The sequence below is a fragment of the Triticum aestivum genome, chromosome 3B, assembly GCF_018294505.1.
Source record: "Triticum aestivum cultivar Chinese Spring chromosome 3B, IWGSC CS RefSeq v2.1, whole genome shotgun sequence".
Lineage (NCBI taxonomy): Eukaryota > Viridiplantae > Streptophyta > Magnoliopsida > Poales > Poaceae > Triticum > Triticum aestivum.
Window position 1 is genome coordinate 44,005,414 of NC_057801.1, and position 7,070 is coordinate 44,012,483.

The 7,070-nt window shown below is 43.6% G+C and overlaps 1 pseudogene; it reads right to left on the bottom strand.

The window, feature by feature from the left end:
• LOC123067254 (non-specific lipid-transfer protein 4.1-like) overlaps positions 1 to 7,070 on the bottom strand; it is a 38,691-nt pseudogene that overhangs the window by 4,994 nt on the left and 26,627 nt on the right.

Genomic DNA, 7,070 nt, shown 5'->3' on the forward strand with positions numbered 1-7,070 from the left:
GAGTGGTAACTAAATTTACAATGATATCAGCTCTGGAAGTTTTCCCTCCGTCTCTAGACACACCCACGTTGTTTTGGTCGGCACATCGAGCTCCTCAAATCGTCGGCAGAGCATTGTGCAAGCATGGACCAAATCAATGGGCCACGATGTTGTAGATGTGTATAATAGAGCTGGCCTATTAAATGGATCCAACGGCCACCTCTGCCGCGCAGGTCATTAAACTTCTCCGCTCTCTCATTTCACACACACCTCCTACCTTGTACTGCTACAAGGAATTAAAACCCAACTTCTTTGGGCAAAGTTAAAAAACCAACTTACATTGACTTTCTATTCTTCAACATACCAGCACGTGATTTTGAAACGAGATAGGAGTACCAAGATGCATCTTCCTACAGATTCAAAGCGTAAGAGTAGGAGCCATGGGGAACTTAGAGCAACTTTAGCAGACCCTACATCCACCCCGACCCGCAAAATAACCGCCAAAATGCGGGCACGGGCCGGAAAGCCTGCCCGATAAGACCCCGCATCCCGCCCCGGCCCGCAAAAAAATTTAGGGGGCGCGGAAATTCTCCGTCCCAACCCGGGAAAACGCGGTTTTCCCCCTCGCGGCTGCGGTGCCCTGCATCGGAGAGTAGTAGTTGGCGGGAGGGACATTTCAGCCCGTGCGCTTTCCCCCTCCTTCCGCCGCCGCCCGCCCTTTGCTTCCGCCCGCCCACCGCCGGCGATTTCGGCCATATCTGCGGGCGGAATCGCGCCCCGGGGCCGCCCCACACCTCTGGATCCGGCGAGAAGAGCCGCCCCCCGTCGTTGCCGCCGCCGTCGGGGATCGACCACCGCCGAGGGCACCCCCTCTTCGCCGCCCGTGATCACCCGCCACCGGTTAGTCCCTTTTTTGTGATTTTTGCAAGCTGTGTAGTAGATTGACGCGCCGGTGTGCGTGCAGATGGAGTTGACCCCGTGTGAGAAGTTCTTGCTATCCGATTTGTCCGATTCAGACGACTCGGATGTTGACAGCATGCTTGCAAACTTCCCGCAGCAAACATTAGTCATGGCGCTAGCCGTGAAGGAGCATGAAGACGAGCACCGGAAGAGGAGGCGAGGATCGACTGTCGGTCGTTTGTGCATTCCTCGGAATCGCCATCTTGGGAACGAGATGTTGATGCAAGACTATTTCGCGGAGAATCCTACATATCCTCCACACCTCTTCCGGAGGAGGTACCGAATATGCCGATCTCTCTTTGTGAAAATTGTTGAAGCTTGCGAGGCAAATTGCCGGTATTTTACTCAAAGAAGAAATGCTGTGGGCTTAAAGGGATTTAGTGCATATCAAAAAATCTGTGCAGCTATGCGGGTGATTGCATATGGCGTTCCGGCTGACTATGCCGATGAGTACCTTCGCATTGGTGAAGATAGCACAATTGAGTCTGTGCGTAGATTTGCGAAAGTGATCATCCGTGTCTTCGCTCCTGAGTATCTTCGGGCACCAATGAAGATGACACAAAGAAATTGATGGCATCAAATGAGTGGAGAGGTTGGCCTGACATGCTGGGTAGTATTGATTGTATGCATTGGAATTGAAAAAATTGCCCCAAGGCTTGGCAAGGAATGTATTGTGCCAAGTCTGGTGATGCAACAATTGTGCTAGAGGCCGTAGCATCCGAGGATTTGTGGATTTGGCATTTCTTTTTTGGTATGCCGGGCACTCTCAATGATATCAATGTGTTGCAACGGTCTCATTTCTTTGCTAGGCTTGCTAGTGATGATGCTCCTGCTTGCAACTACACTATCAGTGGGCATGAATACACAAAGGGGTACTATCTTGCAGATGGTATATACCCTCCTTGGTGCACATTTGTCGAGAGCATCAAAGAACCCAAAACAAAAAAAACAATGTGAATTTGCAAGGGTGCAAGAGGCAGCCCGAAAAGACATTGAAAGAGCATTCGGTGTTTTGCAATCTAGGTTTGACATTGTCCGTGGTCCTGCTCGTTTTTGGGATAAGAAAACCTTGAGGAACATAATGACATGTTGTGTTATCCTGCAGAATATGATTCTTGAAGATGAGAGAGGATTGAACTTAGAATTCTTTTACGACAATGTGGGTAGCCGTGTCAAACTAGTAAGAGACCCAAACGGCATTAGAGCTTTTCTTCAGACATACAAGGAGATTGAAAATGCAGACACCCATTTTCAACTTCAGGAAGATCTCATTGAGCACCATTGGCAAATGGCTGGGCAGTGACTTATTTTTGTATTCATTTGTATTTGTATTCATGACAAATTTTGTATTGCACTATTTAAATTTGCTACAGTTATTTGAATAATTATTTGTAATGCGGATGATTATTGTATTATGTTTGATTGGAATAATTCAGTTTGTTTTCGATTGTTGAATTATGTTGTATTTGATATTTGTGGGCTGATGATATGCGGGATGCAGCAGCGCAAAGAGCAGGTATGCATCTCTGCCAGCCCGAGCCGACCCGTAAAAGCTGTTTTTGCACGAACTGCAAACGCGTTTTGCGGGCCGGCGGGATGCGGGGTCTGCTAGAGTTGCTCTTAGCAATATCTACGACACCCCAAATTTGTGCAACGGAGACCCGTGAAACAGTTTTTGACAGCGACGCCCTTATCCTATAAAGCTCACCTTTTTCCATGGCGCGAGAACCACCTATGTCATGGAGATGCGATGGTAATAAGAAGGACCAAATGATAAATCATATATTTTGCAAGACAATGGCGCGGTGCCTATGAAGAGAATAGAAACACAACATCTTGTCGTGCCCCGCCGTAACTTTTTGCACCGAGGCCTTCTCGGGAAAAATATGTTAGACCAGTTTTTTTAGTAAATTTACATATTTCTATTTGTACTTGAATCAAAATATATGTTCATATTTTCTGCCAAAGCTAAAATGATTTTGAAACTTACATACCAATCTGTATTCGGAAAATTCTAAAATTTTAGAACTTTTAGCACTGAGATAATTTCTGAGATACACATTTTTGGCCACATTTTTACAAAAATTAGATATATATATTTGAACTTCAATAAACATATGGAGTTCATATTTCCTACCGAAGTTGGATAGTTATCTAAATTCGGATACCAAACTGATTTGGAAAATTCTACTGCCTCTGATCCAAAACAAGTGTCGCAGCTTTAAATTAAGGTTAGTTAAACCTTAGCTCAAAGATGCGACACTTATTATGGGTCGGAGGGAGTACAGTTTTTGATGGAAAAAGACTGCAATTATGTGGTTGTGCGATATTGGCAAGCAGCTGACGATCAACTATCCACTTTCAATGTGACACAACATAACTTTCTTGTTATTTTTTATACCATAAGCATTTAGTCCATGTACTCCAAGCTGAAGGCTATCACTAAAATTTACTAAAACTGCAAAAGTAATTGATAACATAGACTAACAATGACATCAATTTTGTAATATTCAAATAGTGTCTGATTAAAGTTTTTAATATTCAATCTAAAATGCCTGAAACAATAAGAAAAATCCGTGCAATTTATAGTTGCAATGCAGGCAGTGAATAAATCTCTCAATCATGAAATGAAAATAGATTGTTTATTGCCGCAAGTTATGTTTGCTTATTTTGGTCACATCACATTATTTCTTTCCTGAACTGATCTTGCAATTCTGTCAATTCAAAAACACAAAATCAACATATTGTAGTTAAAGGCTTTACCAACCGTCATCGTGGGGACAGTCATCGTCAAAACTGTTTTTCATAAACTAAATAAGCATCATCTTTTTTCCCCTGAAAAGTTACCCATGATTGTCGTTTTTGTTCATGTGTATGAGGACACAACATAGAAAAAGAAAATTGATCATCCCACGGTTACTTAAGCCATTATGGATCGAGCTATGTTGAGAAGAAAAAGGTCAAACTTCAGTATAAAAGCTTATATATAAATATATTTCATGTATAGTATATTTTTGGAAAAATTCAAACACCTGACTCAAATTAGCATGGAGAGAATATATCCATCCGTGCACCTCCTGTAAATAAGGAGAAAATTCTATTATTCCCATGGTCCACCTGTAGCGAAAAGTAGATATTAACTTTCTATTTGTGCAAGTATTTAGTGCAGTAGTCCACTCAGCTTTCTTATATCGTACCCTGTCAGAACGCCGGTTTATTACTGTGATTGGATCCATAATTACAAATTCATACTCTCCGATCAATTTATAACAAACATGAAGTATATTGTACGTACTATCACAACCAAGAGTATTCCAATTTTGGGCCCTACAAGCTAACAACCAGTGTCTAATTACATGACATCTCGCTGGATGATCTTTCATGTACACTGTTTGAAATTTACCTTAATCTGTCTAGAAGTATATTGCAGTGTATTGGATGATGGTGATTTAAGCATTTCTAAGTATATTCGGATTTCTTATAATTAAGCCAGTAGAAGTTTTTGTTGGTGGTTGCATTCACTAGAATTCTGCGTGTTCTGAAACAGTTTTAGGGTGTGTTTTGTTGAGGAACCAAAATGAGTGAAATGCCATAGTTCCATTCCTAGTAAATTGTTGGGTTCATTCCTACGTCTTGCTTGGAGCAACAAACTGGAATGGAATGCTTTGCCAGTCTTGCATATATCAAAAGTGCTGAATAACATGCACACGCAAGTAGAGCTGATCAGCTGTGTATACAATCCATATATCAAAAGTACACATGGTACAAAGTACAGCAAACTCGGGGAGTGGAGGAACAACCAAACATCGATACAACAGTGTGGCCGGTCATGCAGAGCTGCTTGGACGTACGTACTCCTCTCTCTCTCACGCAGTGAGATAATATGAGAAATGTGCATTATGATAAAACATAAATTGGATTCCTATGTTTGCATAGTAGATATATGATCTTAAGGCAGACGAAATGATAAAGAACTAGATGATGCCCCGCGTGTTGCTGCGAGAACTCTTAGTCCTACGCATATATGATAATACATAAATTGGATTCCTATGTTTGCATAGTAGATATATGATCTTAAGATAGTGAAATGTGCATTATGTGATACTTCTATTAAATATAGTGGTACGGCATAATTAATCTGATATAATTTACATACATACCAATGTATATATACACATTAAGTACAGAGATTCTAAATTGGAGATGACATAAAACATTATATACAAATTGTCATTTTGAGATACTTACTATGTATTGTCTGGTGACTCCTGTTGTAAATCAATCTTCTGCATTTTACTATGTAGTATACCAAGTAGGTATTAAAGAAGTTTATAGCAGGAAGCATTAAGACAATCTGCCAGAGCACAATCAACCAAATTTAAAAAAGTTGAGTGGGAATAACACTACCTGAGAAATCAAATGCATAATAGAGAAAACACATTTTTCTTTACGGAGCAGAGGAAACTAAATACGCATTTACGCTCCTGGTTTCAATCCAGGGCTTCAAAGCTTGTGTGGAGTCATCTAGCACCTCCCTACAAAGAAGCATGAGTATTAAATTAGATAAGACAATTTGATAACAATACAGAAGAACAAACAGTGACCATGCATCGTTGGGATAGCAAATAATACGGATACTCATTCAAATATGTGTGTCAAAAAACAATCGGCAAACCATGTAGGAACAACCTGACATGAATCAACTGGCATGAGAGTGGGAGATACATAAGGAACTCCACCTGTATGAGCCGACACACAGGTCCATGAAGAAATATTAACAGCCCCGTGTGGTAATTTTGATACAACAGTGTGGCCGGTCATGCAGAGCTGCTTGGACGTACGTACTCCTCTCTCTCTCTCACGCAGTGAGATAATATGAGAGCATTTATTCATATATATATATATATATATATATATGTGTGTGTGTGTGTGTGTGTGTGTGTGTGTGTGTGTGTGTGTGTGCGCGCGCGCGCGTGTGACCTCAACGTACTAAGCGTAGATCCAGCAACGATGGTGTAGGGGACGTACGGTGACCGGACAGCACAGCGAAAACGTCCGCCACAACCATAAAACTCAAATTTCGTACCTCCGTACCCAAATAGCACAGCCATGTAAATAAAAACCTATGTACTACGTGCATAGCTAAAAGAACTATTGTCGGAGATGTTGACGGTCTCCTTGCCTGGGGCTAGGTAGATGGGAAAGTGCGGTAGCTCCTGCGCCTATGAAGACTCTGGCCCCTCCTCCACCTCTGCCTTCCCATCCAATTCGATGAACAGTGCTTCCACCGCCGCCTGTTTTATTCCGATGAACTGTCAGTTATCCTCGACATAGACCTCGTCCTAGATGGACTCGTGGACGGCGGTATGTTCTACCATCTCCATCGCTTGGGCGGCCTCGTACTCCACCTTGGCATCCGCCACGGCGAAGCCCGCAGACAGCCACACCTCCACCTACTCCCCTCTGGCTCCACTGCCTCCTTCTTCACGGGCTCTGCTTTCGAAAGTTGCTCCCCCTCCTCCTCCTCCTCCTCCTGCCCCACCTGCTCCTCTTCATCCTCCTCCTCATCCGCCACCTCCTCGTCCATGAGATAATACGAAGGCTTCTATTCATGTGTGTGTGTGTGTGTGTGTGACCTCAACGTACACATGGTGACCATTGGTTGATCAACAAATCTTAGAGCAGTCGACGGAAGAGCTGATGGCGTAGGGAATGTTGACGCCACACTTGAAGGGAATGTCGGCGGCGTTGCCAGCGTTGAGCCCACCGGGAGCGCTCTTGATGCACTTGCACGCCACTTGCTCGTCAGCGGTGCTCCGTGCTGCGCTGGCCACACTGCTGACACAGCTGCAGCAGGCCGTAGTCGGGTTGGCGCCGTTGCTGCTGGCATAGGAGATGCAGGGATTCAAGGTAGAGCTCACCTGTCCACAGGAGATGGTCGCGTCGGTGGCTACGAGGAGCATAGCTAGAGGCCACTAGGGCGACCAGCATAAGCTGAGCAACTGCAACATGGGCCGTCTTGATCTAGCTAGAAATAGTAGTCAACTGAAGATGATAAGAAGGATAGATTCGCTATGTGATTGTACCGGGAGGACTTTTGTCGTGGGGGGTGTGTGTGTGTGGTGGTGGTG